This window comes from Hypanus sabinus, unplaced genomic scaffold (genome assembly GCF_030144855.1).
Source record: "Hypanus sabinus isolate sHypSab1 unplaced genomic scaffold, sHypSab1.hap1 scaffold_135, whole genome shotgun sequence".
Taxonomy (NCBI): domain Eukaryota; kingdom Metazoa; phylum Chordata; class Chondrichthyes; order Myliobatiformes; family Dasyatidae; genus Hypanus; species Hypanus sabinus.
The window spans coordinates 351,979-366,777 of NW_026779420.1; positions in this window are offsets into that span (position 1 = coordinate 351,979).

Genomic DNA, 14,799 nt, shown 5'->3' on the forward strand with positions numbered 1-14,799 from the left:
GACTCCAAACTAACAACCGTGTATTGTTATTCTTCATGTTAGTCAAGAACACCAATGGGTTGTGATCAGTATAAACTATCAATGGCTTCTGTGCCGGACAAATGTAAATTTCAAAATACTGTAACGCCAGAACAAGTGACAGTAATTCTTTTTCTACAGTGGGATAATTTCTCTGGTGCACATTGAACTTCCTAGAGAAATAAGCCACTGGGTGTTCAATTTCTTCTTCAGATCTCTGCAGCAGGACTGCCCCTGCGGCGTCGTCACTTGCGTCGGTTGCCAGGGAGAAGGGTTTCGAAAAATCAGGTGCTTTTAACACAGGGTGGTTACATAATATAGTTTTCAGCCTCTCAAAGGCTTCTTGTCAAGGGTTGCTCCACACAAACTTTTCACTCTCTTGAAAGAGCTTTGTAAGAGGGAGGGCAATATCCGCGAAGTTCTTACAAAACTTCCGACAGTATCCCACCATCCCGAGAAACCTTCTCAGTGCCCTCTTATCAGTCGGCACGGGAACTTCAGAAAAAGCCTGTACTTTCGCCTGCACAGGAGCCAGCTGCCCCTGTCCCACCACATACCCCAGGTATGTGACCGTGGCATAGCCAAGCTCACTTTTGGCTCGGTTCACTGTGAGAATGGCTGCAGACATCCGTTTAAATAGTTACTCCCACAGCCTCAATGTAATCGTCCCCCGTATCACTCCAAACCACTAAATCGTCAATGTAAGCCCCTGTGTTCTTTAATCCTTTAATCACTGAGTCAATCATTCCTTGAAATGTCCCTGGAGCATTTTTCTTTCCAAAAGGCAAGACATTGTACTCATATATCCCTGATGGAGAGACAAATGCTGAAATTTCTCGAGCCCTGTCATTTAAAGGAACACACATATATCCTTTTAGCAAGTCAATCTTGGTGATGTATCTCGCCTTACCCAATTTATCAATGCAATCATACACCGTGGGGATAGGGTAAGCATCAGTCTTTGTGACGGCATTCACCTTCCTGTAATCTGTACAGAACCTTACACTACCATCAGGTTTCGGGAAAACCAGACATGGAGATGCCCATGCTGAGGAAGATTCCCGGATATTACCAGCAGCTAACATATGTTCAAATTCTTTTTCCACTAGCTTGATCTTTTCCAAAGTCATCCGATGAGGGGACTGCTGAATAGGCTGGGCTGAAGTTACAATAACATCATATGTTGTTCCCTCGCATCTTCTCGGAACGTCTGGACATAAATCTGCATTGCAGTTAATTAGCTTTGTCAGCTGCTCCCATTGTCCAGGCTTCAAATGACTGACCTTATCAGCAAAGTTGGCCAAAATAACAGAGTTCACTAGTCTGATGGGCACTAAGTTTATCTTTTCAAAACGTTCGGGCCCCTCCTTATCAATCCTTACTGCCTCATCAGTTTTCGTGACAGCACCGACCGGCGCGGGCTCTGCATTGTGATAACCTTTGAACATATTAACGTGTACTAACTGGCTCGGCTTTCTTCTATCAGGAGTCTCGATCACATAATTCAGTGAGTCTATTTTCTTGATCACTTTGGACGGCCCTTGGAATCTCCCCTGTAGGGGGTTGGTAACTACAGGGAACAGAGCCAAAACCTTATCGCCCACTTGAAATTCTTGTTCTCGGGCTCGTTAATCATACCATTGCTTCATTTTAGTTTGGGAGTCTTTGAGTTTTTTCTTTGCAAGGTCGCAAACCTTGTGGAGCCTCTCTCGAAACTTCAAAACATAGTCAATCATATTGACATGCACTGTCGGGCTAGACCATTTCTCTTTAAATAAGGTAATAAGGTTAGTGGGCCTATGACCAAAAACGAGCTCGAATGGACTGAACTCCAGAGATTCCTGAACCGTGTCCCTCATCCCAGTCTCGAGTGTTTTCCTGACAGCATGTTTTAATCATGGTCGTTAAAGTTGCGTGGAATCTTTCCAGCGCCACTTAAGATTCTGCGTGGTATGCAGAGGCCAGAATTTGTTTAACTCCAATTTGAGTCTACATCTGCTGAAAAGTCAGGGACGTGAAGGTACTCCCCTGATCTGACTGTATCTCCGTAGGCAATCCTACCGTGGTGAAGAATTTAATGAGTGCCTTTATCACCGAGGGAGTTTTAAAGTTCCCCAGGGGCACAGCCTCCGGGCATCTAGTGACAGCACACATCATGGTCATCACGTACTGACCCCCCACTCGCAGTTCTAGGCAGGGGACCCACAAAATCCACCATGACTCGGGAAAAAGATTCCTCAAAGGCGGGTATCGGTCTAAGGGGTGCCTTAGGGATAACATGATTTGGCTTTCCTGCCACCTGACAGGTGTGACACCTTCTACAATAGTCGATAATATCCTTCCTCACATTCGGCTAGTAAAAATCTTTCATAACTCTATCTACTGTCTTCCTCACTCCCAAGTGTCCACCTAGGGGTATCTTATGAGCCAGGTTCAAAATTTCGTCCCGATAAACCTTCGGAACCACCACCTAGTTAGTGTACCACCGCCCAGTCCTCATCTAATGGCACCCTGGTTTCGACTGGTCCAGTTACCAGGTCACATTTCAGATATATCTTGTGCAAAGGTACGGACTCAGTCCCCTTTCCGATACCTTTTATCACATTTACCTCCCCAGTCTCGGTCTCAGCACCGAATTCTAACATCTTCCTTAGGATCGATGACTGACCAGCCCCAGTATCTCTCCAGATCAGCACTGAAACTGGAGTTTCACCCTCCTTCACAGATACCATCACTTCCGAAATAAACCTCTCACGCCCCTCTTGTGCTCTATCTAACCTCGCCTTCTTCATCGGGCTGTTAACCGGCTCAATGCAACCAGTCGGGGATGTCGTCATTCCGTTTCCTGTCTCCTTCCTCGGAGCAAGGTATTTAGATGCGATGTGACCAGCTTTCCCACAATTATAACACGTAAAGCTGGCAAACTTCCTTCCACCCTGCTTTTCCTCCTCCTTACCCTTTCCAGCAGCTCCCTGCTTATTCTCTGACATAGCCGGTGGGCTTTCTCTACCGTCCCTACCACCCCTCTGGTAGCTCTTATTTGGGGAAAATTTTATCTTGTGGGTTAAGGCGTATTCATCTGCTAGCTTGGCAGATTCTGATATGGAATTCTTCTTCTCGTTCAGGTATGTCCGGACATTATCCGGAACACAATCTTTAAATTGTTCGATCAGGATCAACTCTATTAAGCGATAGAGGTCCTCCTCCACCCCTTCTGCAGCGCACCAAGGGTCGAAGTAGACACACTTCTCGAGGGTAAACTCTGTGAACGTCTGATTCCACTGCTTCCTTCAGTCCCTGAACTGTTATCTATACGCTTCGGGTGCCAGCTCATAGGCCCAAAGGATAGCCAGTTTTGCTTCCTCATAATCCTCTGCAACCTCCTCAGACAACGCCGCGTATAGTCCTTGAGCCTTCTCCTTAATTACACTTTGTAACAACACCACCCACTTATCTCTAAGCCAATTCTGGTTGGCGGTCACTTTTTTAAATATGCAGGAAGTACCGATCAATGTCCGTTTCCTCGAACGGAGGTACCAACCTAATCTCCTGACTAACATTAAACTTTCCCCACGGTCTGCCCCGCTATCCACACGTTTCCATTTCTCCCTCTCGAACTGTCGCTGTTTTTCTGCTTCGTCCCCCTCCAACTTAATTCTCTCCAGTCGCATCTATTCTAGACGTAACTGGACCTCCCCTTTCCCTGCAGGAAAGTGTTCTAACACCTCCGCCTTGAATATCTGCATCGTGACATAATGTTCAGCTATCTTACGTTGTATCTCAGCCTTCGTCATCCCTTTCTTCACCTCCATGAGTTCCAAGGACTCCAGCATTTCCCACAACTCAGACTTTTTAACCGTCTTTAAACCCACAGGGTTCGGACTTGACAGACACTCGTCAACATCCATTTCTGTTGCCTGCCTTTCTGGTTTTTCACACAACCAGATCAGATAAGGGAAATCTATCCAGATTCACCGGCACCCCAATTTGCGAATTCAAATCCCGAGACGATGCACCAATTTGTTACGTACCCCGTGACTGGGTTAACAGACCAGCAGAAAAGGAATGATACGTTGGAGTCTGGTGGTACCGTCACTAGAGGTGTTTGTTAGTAAAATAAGCAAAACAGTGTCAATAATGCAAATATACTTATAAAACAGGTTGGCAATAATAAACATAGAAGTGTAGGAATAATAATCAATAACAAGAAACAAGCTCTATCAATGTCTCGGGGTAAATGAATTGTCATAGAAGAATATAAAGTTCAGTTCAGTTCAGTTCGTGCTCAGGTAATTGTTGTTGTGTTGCAATGTTGGAGAGAGAGAGAGAGAGAGAGAGAGAGAGAGAGAGAGAGAGAGAGAGAGAGAGAGAGAGAGAGAGAGAGAGAGAGAGAGAGAGAGAGAGAGAGAGAGAGCTGCAGCAGGCAAACCTTCCGCAGTCTTCTTGTTCCGTTGTACGGTTGGGGGTCATCGGTTATGACCCTTCCGTTCCAGGCTAGACCGTTTTTCAGTGACTGACTCGTCACCCAGGCAAGGGCGGATGCACACAAGTCCCCACCGGTCTGCCTTCATCCACCGTGCTCCGGACCGATTCTCCTGAACCGATCCTTCAGTCCCCCACCTTCCTGTGGGTGCCCAACACTCTTTCAGTGTCCACTGGTCTGTCTATCTGTGTCTCCGCAGACCCGTCGTTTAACTCCCCTTGATGGTGTATCAGCCGTCCATCAACTCAAATGACCATGTCCATCAAACTCGGCCACTCCCTGCTGTCTCAGCAAGAATGTTAACGAGCAAAGAAGTGTCCTTGTAGCAAATAATTGTTTACCTTTCCATCAGTGAAGAAGCCATAATACTTAAATCATTCGTCTCTCTCTTATCTGTAGCAGTTGCCTCTACCCCTGTTCTTCATCTCTCTCTCTCTCTCATTAGCAACATAGTTCCCGGGGGGGGGGGGGGGGGCGGGGGGGGGGGGTCAGCTCTGGACCACATTTCCATCTGGTTTGTTCAGCACAAATAGCGATTGTCCTTCGATACAGACGAATGCCATCGTCATCTTATGGTCTTATTGGTCAGTTATAAAGAAGCCAGTGCAGCCTTTCTGTTTTATTAGACGTTTGCAAAGATTAGGCACGTCATCTAACAAAATTATGTTTGATACGCGGTGGAGTGTAAACGATACTCAGGTTCATCAGCAATTTGTACCGCTCAAACCTCAGGACCCAACAACTATCCCTACTGCCCGCTACTAGTCACAGACTTATAAATCAGTCCCCGACTTCTCAATCGGTTTTCATTAGTCTCCGTTCCACGGGCAGACAGCAAAATCGCTCTTCCCCGAATCATTTTGTGCTTGCAGCGTTGGAGGAGATCTTCGGCCGCAGGGAACCTAACCTGGGATTCTTATTCCAAAAGGAGAGGCAGTCGGTAAACAAATTAACACTTAAACGGTGAAATCCCCTGCGCCGAATGTTGTAAGGTGTTGAGGGCGACTACCCCCGGGACACTGGTCAGATACAGTGTGGAGCTTTATTCATCACCCCCAAAGTGTGTCCTCAAACGGGAAATGTTAGGGAGTTGTGGTTACTGTGTACGATATGCTCAGCAACGGAGAGACTTGTCACCTGATCCGGTTCATTGTGTGATACCAAACCCCACATGGTCACTCCGGGGTGGGAGAGCGGGGAAGGAGTGTGGTATCCATGGAATACTTCCAATTGTGTGATTGTTCCTGACCTGCTGCAGAGGCTTGTGGGTCTGCTAATTAAAACCGAACAGGTGTCATTCACCAGTCTTCGTTTAACATGACAATAATACTTATGGATAGACCGCTCAAATGAGAATTTTTTTCCCCCAAAAAAATCATGGCATTTCACCATCGATTACAAAGGATAACAGAATGGTTATTTCCCTCCTTCAGGTGTCTCCATTACGGGAATGAACAGAACTGTTGCCGCTCCAGTGGTACATCACTGGCCACACTGGTATCATCACTGCTTACTCGGACCTGTCAGCAACCACACAGATAATGTTGTCCCTGCTTGTCCGGTTCCCTCTGTAACGCAATGTTATTGGGTCTCACTGCTGGACACAGAGAGAATGTCACTGCATATTCAGTATCCCCTCGGCAAAATTTGTACTTTCGTAGCTCGTCCAGTCTGTTGAAGGACATAGCGAAAATATCCCTCTTTATAAACATGTTGCTCAACGCAATCACACTGTCAGCGATGATGCCCAGTCATCTGATCACACTGACACTCGATATTGGCACACATTGGTCATGAATTTACTGGTCATTCCCGCTCCGATGACAGCGAATAAAAATGCTGGCAATGCCAAAACTCACAAACTGCAGAATCAATACTTCAAAACTACAGCCATACATGGAACTCGTGATCGGCTGCAAAGAAGGAGATGACAGGCAGAATTTCCATCCCGTGGAACGTGTCGATTTCGATTGGAGTTTACCGGTAATACAGTTTAGAGGCAGAGGTGTGAGGACAATGTACCAACGATCGACCAAAATGACAGCAGAAAATAAAGACGTTGAACTTGCATTTTGTTACTATTTTAAAGAATGACCAGGTGGTTAGCGAAAATACTCTTTTTCTTTGTGTCATCATTTTGGGCCGTGCTTACATTTCGAGGCCACCAGGGAAAGAGAGTGATTTTCCGGCATATTTTTATTTTTGTATATCTAAATGAAATTCGGTGTTATTCATTTATTTTCAAGACGTCTTACGCTCAAATATTTGCGGGCTCCGGGCTCGATGCAAACCGCGGCATTATTCAGTGGATAAAGAACATAATTTAAGAAAATAGGTGCGCCGTGTTGCTGATAATGGAACCATCGGAGAGCATTAGAATATCGAGACGACATCATTTACAACTTTCACCCATGTTTACTAGACGATTAATACAGTTAACATTTGAACAAATGTATATTGTATGCTGCGATAAATATACAAGTTTTTGTGATTCCAAACAGGATGTGTAGCAACAACATCAAGGGAGAATTGTTGCACAATCCTAATCAGATTAATTACAGTCAAGAAGCGACGTAGTTAATTCCTTATAGTATGGATACGTAGAACAAGCGAACAGATTTATTTTAGGAACATAGAAACGAAAAAACTACAGCATCACAAAGTTGTGCCGAACATATCCCGTTAGAAATTACTCGTCTTACCCATAGCCCTCCGTTTCTCTAAGTTCCACGTACCTATCTAAATAACCAAATAACCATATAACAATCACAGCACGGAAACGGGCCATCTCGGCCCTCCTAGTCCGTGCCGAACTCTTAATCTCACCTAGTCCCACCGACCCGCACTCAGCCCATAACCCTCCACTCCTTTCCTGTCCATAGACCTATCCAATTTTACCTTAAATGACACAACTGATCTGGCCTCTACTACTTCTACAGGAAGCTCATTCCACACAGCTATTACTCTCTGAGTAAAGAAATAGCCCCTCGTGTTTCCCTTAAACTTCTGCCCCCTAACTCTCAAATCATGTCCTCTCGTTTGAATCTCCCCTACTCTCAATGGAAACAGCCTATTCACGTCAACTCTATCTATCCCTCTCAAAATTTTAAATACCTCGATCAAATCCCCCCTCAACCTTCTACCCTCCAATGAATAGATACCTAACTTGTTCAACCTTTCTCTGTAACTTAAGTGCTGAAACCCAGTTAATATCCTAGTAAATCGTCTCTGCACTCTCTCTAATTTATTGATATCTTTCCTATAATTCGGTGACCAGAACTGCACACAATATTCTAAATTTGGTCTTACCAATGCCTTGTAGAATTTTAACATTACATCCCAACTTCTGTACTCAATGCTTTGATTTATAAAGGCCAGCGTTCCAAAAGCCTTCTTCACCACCCTATCTACATGAGACTCCACCTTCAGGGAACTATGCACTGTTATTCCTCGATCTCTCTGTTCCTCTGCATTCCTCAATGCCCTACCATTTACTCTGTATGTTCTATTTGGATTATTCCTGCCAAAATGTAGAACCTCACACTTCTCAGCATTAAACTCCATCTGCCAACGTTCAGCCCATTCTTCTAACCGGCATAAATCTCCTTGCAAGCTTTGAAAATCCACCTCATTATCCACAACACCTCCTACCTTAGTATCATCGGCATACTTACTAATCCAATTTACCACCCCATCATCCAGATCATGTATGTATATTACAAACAAATAATGTCTCTTCAAAGACCCTATCTCCACCACCGTTGCCGGCAGCCTATTCCAAGCACTCACCACTCTCTGCGAAACAAATCTTATCCCTGACATCTCCTCTGTACCCACACCCCAGCACCTTAAAACTGTGCCCTCTTGTGCAGCCATTTCGGCCCCGGGAAAAAGCCTCTGACTATCCACACGATCAATGCATTTCATCATCGTTCACACCTCTATCAGGTCACCTCTCATCCTCCGTCGTTTCAAGGTAAACAGGCTGAGTTCACTCAACCTATTCTCATAAGGGATGCTCCCGATCCAGGCAACATCCTTGCAAATTTCCTCTTCAGCCTTTCCACATCTTTCCTATAGTGAGGCGACCAGAACTGAGCACAAAACTCAAAGTGGGTTTTTACCGGTGTCCAATTGAGCTTCAACATTACCTCTCGGGTCCTAAATTCAGTTCGACGGTTGATGAAGGTCAATACACCGTATGCATACTTAGCCCGAGAGTCTACCTGCACAGCTGGACTCGGACCCCAAGATCCCTCTGATCCTTCATGCTACAAAGAGTCTTACTATTAATACTATATTCTGCCAACATATTTGACCTACCAAAATGAACCACTTCACACTTATCTGGGTTGGACTCCATCTGCCACTTCTCAGCCCAGTTTAGCATCCTATCAACGTCCTGCTGTAGCCTCTGACAGGCCTCCACAGTATCCACAACACCCCCAACCTATGCGTCATAAGCAAATTTACTAACCTATCCCTCCACTTCATCATCCAGGTCATTTATAAAAATCACAAAGAGTAAGAGTCCCAGAACAGATCCCTGAGGCACCTCACTGATCACCGACCTCCATGCATTTTGTGAAAGATCTTGAAATAATTTGTAAATATTGCTGTAATTAGAGAAAATGAAAAGAATAAAGTGGTCTCTGCAGATGGGGATTGAAGTGAAACACAATTTGATGAAGGTGCTTAAACTGTCCAGCAAGCGCACTCACCCACATCTGTCTGATTCTCTGGAGTATCACTACCTGGACAGGGATAGCACGACAGCTGACATAAAGCCGACGCCCTGACTGTACTATTGAACTGTTTGAATGATTACGTGTCTGGTTTATTGCTCATATAGATACTTCCGTTATATAAGTTGAATGGTCTGCACCGCGCTTTGATTAACACGTCACTTGCCACTCTGATGTTATCACTGCTGCTGCTGCTGCTGAAGATGATGATGAGCTGAGATGATGATATCATTTCTGGCAAAGATGACGGCGTCATTACTAATCCACGCCGATTGTTGACCATTATGATAATGTTTTCTCCTGCACAGTTGCTGACCAAAGTGATGATGTCACAGCGTACGCTGGTCATTCACCGAAATGCAGTCCTAAGAATCCATATTTTAAATTTATCCTCTTTGTAGAATATTCAGCTAGTGATTTATACAAATCCGTGAACGATCGTTGCAGTCAGCTGATCGTCCATGAGCTAGATCAAAGAGATCAACTAAGTTCATACCTGTATTTTAGGCATTTCTGTTTCTCGTTATTGTCTTCGATGGCTTTACTTCTCGGCATTCGCATTGGCATTACTGCCGCAAGCGATAGCGCAAATAACAGCTCAAGTAAGAGTTAGACCAGATGTTCCTGTTCTGCAGCTGCACCGCCAACCACCAGTGCAGGGTCATAATCTTTCCCCTACATGGCTTTCCATTCCATGTCTAATTAAGTCGCTACCCCAATGCAAGTAGATTCCAAATTGTCAGAATGCAACTGATCCCATTTCGAGATGGATAAGCCACGTTAATTACAGTCGGCAAAATTTAAAAAAAAGCTACGAGGGGCCACGAAACAAGAGCGAAATGCAACTAAACACAGCGGTCAACAATGTATACTTCATGTAGGCAGAGTGAGAGCGAGGAATGACCGGTTGCGGACGGCTGTTTCTATGATAGCACAATGACGGTGGTTGAGAGCTGGGGTTGAATAGGCTGTGGATGACGAGTATTCACTGGGTGGCAGGGTAATCCCACTAGCTGCGTTTAGACCTGCATGTGCAGGCTTGGAGATGTCATCGGGAGCAGAATTGGCAGGATCCCCGCAACGAACGACGGCCGATCCTTAACGTTCCAGGATATTCCGGATCCATTCGATGGAAATCATCGTTGAGCGAAGGATCCAAGATGCAACAACGGCACCCAATAAACACCATCCCTTATATTCGATCATCCAACAACCTGTGAGTCGTGTACACTGGAGCACATTTAACCGTCCGAGGTTCCGGAGGTGCAGAATCGGGTAGGTTGGGCCGTCTTGGGGTAGACAGCTGGCTTGGGGTAGACCTTGTGGTTGTTAGGTGTGATCTTGAGGGGCGGTGCCGGCTGGAGACGGTAAGTGACTGGGATGATGCGTTGGATTATCTTCAAACCGGAGAGAGAAAGTAGTTGTGCAGGGGCGGATATCAAGTGGACAGCCAGACAATTCCCCAAGCCTGTTAGGTCTAGATGGGCGGCAGAGCAATTCTCATGGCGGCAGTAGGCATAGATGGCGGCTGGAATGGCCCTCCATGTCTTCATCGAAGTACTGAGCAGCAGCGTACCAGGACTCTGGCTAACGGAACCTCCAACGCGGGCTCCTCCGCAGGGAACAGCGGAGGCTGGTAGCCAGGAAGACATCAAAGGGTGATATACAAGTTTCAGAGTAGGCGTATAGCCTGTGGGACTGCTCGGTGAAGGGAACATACTTCTTCCATGTGAAAGGTCAGAGACGGTATATCATTGAAAAACGCATGCAATTGCTGATTTGTTCATTCTGACTGACCGTTGGTCTGCGGATAATCACCAGAGGAGAGCTCCACTGATGTCGGAGGAGGAAATAAAAGTTTCTCTAGATCGGAGACGAATTCGGATCGTCGGGCCTGCATACTGTCCTGACGGAAGCAATGGAGGTGTGCTAAATGTAGAGCTAAGATCACCGGCTCATCGGCTGACGGAAGCCTGGGTAGGACAATTAAATAGCCGGTTTGAACGACTGATCTACCACTCTCATGACCACGTGGCCCCATCAGAAGGTGCTAATCCCATTATGAAATCCATGGCGATGAGTGAGTTTGAGCGTCGAGGTACTGCTGGGCACCGCAGGAGGTAACAGAGCCGCTGGTTGGACACACTGAAGGCAGAGATCGATGAACTGACGTACATCTGCGATGATGGAAGGTTACGAGAGCCGGCGACGCATGCTCCAGAGTAAATCGAGAATACGTGGCGAAGTTAAGGAGGCTCTAAACGGCGAATCATTTGCTTGCATCTTCGGAAACAGTTCTATTTCCATCTTTAATGTCTTTATTCTTTTCCTTTCAGAATATTTTGAAGACCCTGCCCTGGAGTTACACGCTGACTTCGGTTCTTCGAGGAATGGGACCCGTTCTCGGCATTTCAGGGCTGACCGTTTCTCAAACGACGCCGACAGGAATTAGTCCTGTTTATTTATTCTCCTTGCTTCCTGTCATTCAGCCAATCTTCTATGCACCATAGCATCTTTCAGTAATACCTATGGCGTTCTACCTTCTTTAGCACTCTCGTGTGTGGCATCTTGTAAAAGGCTTTCTGAAAATCCAATGAAACAACATCCATTGATCTCCGTTTATCTCATCTGCCTTTTGTTGTTGACAAAGAATTCCAACAGCTTTCAGGCCGGACTTTCCGTAATTCGGCCGATTTTATTATGTGTCTCCATGTCACCGAGACCTCATCCTTCATAAAGGTTCGTCTTTTCAACTTCTGAGGTCAGGCTACCTGCCGTATAATGTTCTGTCTATTGACCATCTCTCTTCGTAACAAGTTATGTGGATTGACGTTTCCTATATTCTAGTGATGTGGACTATTCCAAAATCCAATTGGTATTGAAAGTTCGCCGCTAATGCTTCCACAGTCTGGCAGATCCCTGTTTCGGAATACTAAAGTCTCTTCCGTCTGGTCCAGATGACAAATTTAACTCCACATCTGTCAGCCTCCCAGGCTCCTTCTCCTCAGTAATAGCAACTTCTATGGCTTGATAGTCTCGTTCGACTGGCATACTGCTGGCGTCTCTCACGGTGGGAAAAGACAGGAGTTATTGAATTCGTCCGCTATTTCTTTGTTTCCTCATTCAGAGGAACGAGAGGTTATGTTGGTTATTGCATTAACAGCAACATACAAACGCCATATTTCTATTGTTGTCGCCTGTAACAGAAGCAATTTCCGGAGTGAAACAGAGCAAACCATGATGTTACACCTTTGATGACGAAATCGATGGACAGCAAAGCCTTGGAATGGACCAGATGAGCAACAATCATGAAACCGAGGGATGAGCCGGAGAGCGTTTCCCAACAATGTTCACTGACTTCTCGAATCGTCTTATGAGATTTTGCAATTTTGTGTCAAGCTACCCACACCTCATCACAATTGGGATTTCACTTGAATGAAATCATGTTTATTTTTACCCTATCTGTTGGGCAATAAAACGTCAGCCTTGTGCAGTATTGAATATTCAGTGTGCTGGATCGAGTATAAATGAATGACCGTGGAGATTCATCAGCTCAGAGTTTCTTCAGCGAGATCGCGGGCAGCTGGAAGACAGGCTGAATCTCACACAGAATGCTTGAAACATTTTACCGTGTGAGAAAGATATATTACCTGATCGTTTCCGTTATCGGTGTTCCTGGTAAGGACAGAGGCGAACTAACATTTGCAGATTTGTGGGCACAGTACTTGGACTCGGTCAATTACCGACAGCGTTGTGATGCCGGTGTATCAGTGAGTGCGGTGCAGACACTGCGGCCAAACTGCATGTTCGTTCAGCAGTCCCCTTGCAGTGCTCTCGGCTGAAAATAAACCGGTAGCTTAAAGAGATGTAGAGCGGAAGATTTGGCAAGTGGATTCATGCAAGACAGTTTTGATTTATCAATGGAAATTCGCTGGCAAAGTAAACTCTGATAGTTCATCGTGACCGGTACCTTTACGGCCTCCTTGGTGTTATTTCGTATTGATCAAGCACTGTGCTTCAAATTCAATTTTAAATGTATTGCGCTGTTTTTAAGGAATTGCTGCAAGTTTGAATGGAACGGGTAAAGCTAATCACCGGCGGGATTCAGGGGAGACCGGTAAACATCGTTTGTGATTCAAACTCTGAAACATCGGGAGCATAGAAAATTCAAATCAGGGTCTGTGGGTGTTTTACTGTAACAGGGTTAGTTTGCATATTCTATTTTTCGTGTAGTGGGGTGGGAGTTAAGAGCCAAACCAGCGGTGTTTGTTAAAGGTCAGACGGCCTGTGTTACATGTGATACTCGGCTCAGAAACTAAAATAATTTAGAATAATCTGCAGTGTTTTGAGGCAAACTCCAAAGGAGAAACTGCTGCGAAGCATCTACATTGGCTTTGCTTCAGAAATTAGATGCTTTAACCACCAAATGAAAGATGTCTAAAAAGTCCAGAATATTTAAAAAACGAAACTAGGAATTTTCTGATACAATGAGAAGGAACCGCGGATAAGAGCAGTTGTAGAATTTAAAAGAAGCGAGCCTGTGGGTGGGGGAGAAAGGAGAGTCGAGGAGGAGACGAAGACATGCGAACAGGTGAAATCAACGCTTTGAATTTTGTAAATCGTCCAAGGCGGAGGGAGAGGGACTCCGCCGTATGGAGAGTGTGTCAGGAAAGGGGGATCTGAACACAACCCCTGAGAAAGTTGCCGAGGTATCCAGCCTTTACACATCAGTCGAAAAACTGATGGCAGGAGATTTATGTTTATTTCTCCAACCCACACTCAGCGATCAGTTGACAATGCATCCTTCCCAAACGCAGGTCTGTATCCAGTACAGAAAACTGTTACCTTTCACCCAGCAGGCACGCGTGTGTGGCATATGCGTCTCCCGCTTTGCAACCTTTAAACCTCCAGAAATGAATAGAGTCCAAAGTTCCAGCTTGTCTCTGCCCTGAGACCCACGGAACGGAGAGACAGTAATTCACTCTTTCTTTTTGCTGTTCCCTCAGTGAATTTAGTGGCTATTGCGATCCTGTCCCGGGGAAAGTGCGGCATCTCTACCTGCACCACTCGCTACCTGGTGGCCATGGCAACGGCAGATCTACTAACCATCATCTTTGCGGTCATATTTTGGCGGATCAGTTATTATTACTTCCCCGGGACTTTCCTGGACATCACCCCCGTGTGCAGTGTGATCTCCGCCTTGGGAGAGGCAGCCACAGACTGTTCTGTCTGGTTCACCGTCAGCTTTACGTTTGATCGGTTTGTCGCCATCTGTTGCCAGAATCAGAAAGCAAAATATTGCACCGGGAAAACTGCCGCTGTGGTTCTGACAACAACCGGCGTCCTGCTCTTTTTTAAGGATGTGCCCTACTTCTTTCGATATCGTCCTTTGAAAGTGATCGACAATATACCCTGGGACTGTATTACAAAGCCGGGCTACTATACGGACCCCGGGTGGGTGGGATTTAGATGCTTTTCTATCGTTCTGACGCCGTTACTCCCATTCGTGTTAATACTATTGTTCAACGCGCTGACAGTCAGACACACTTTAGT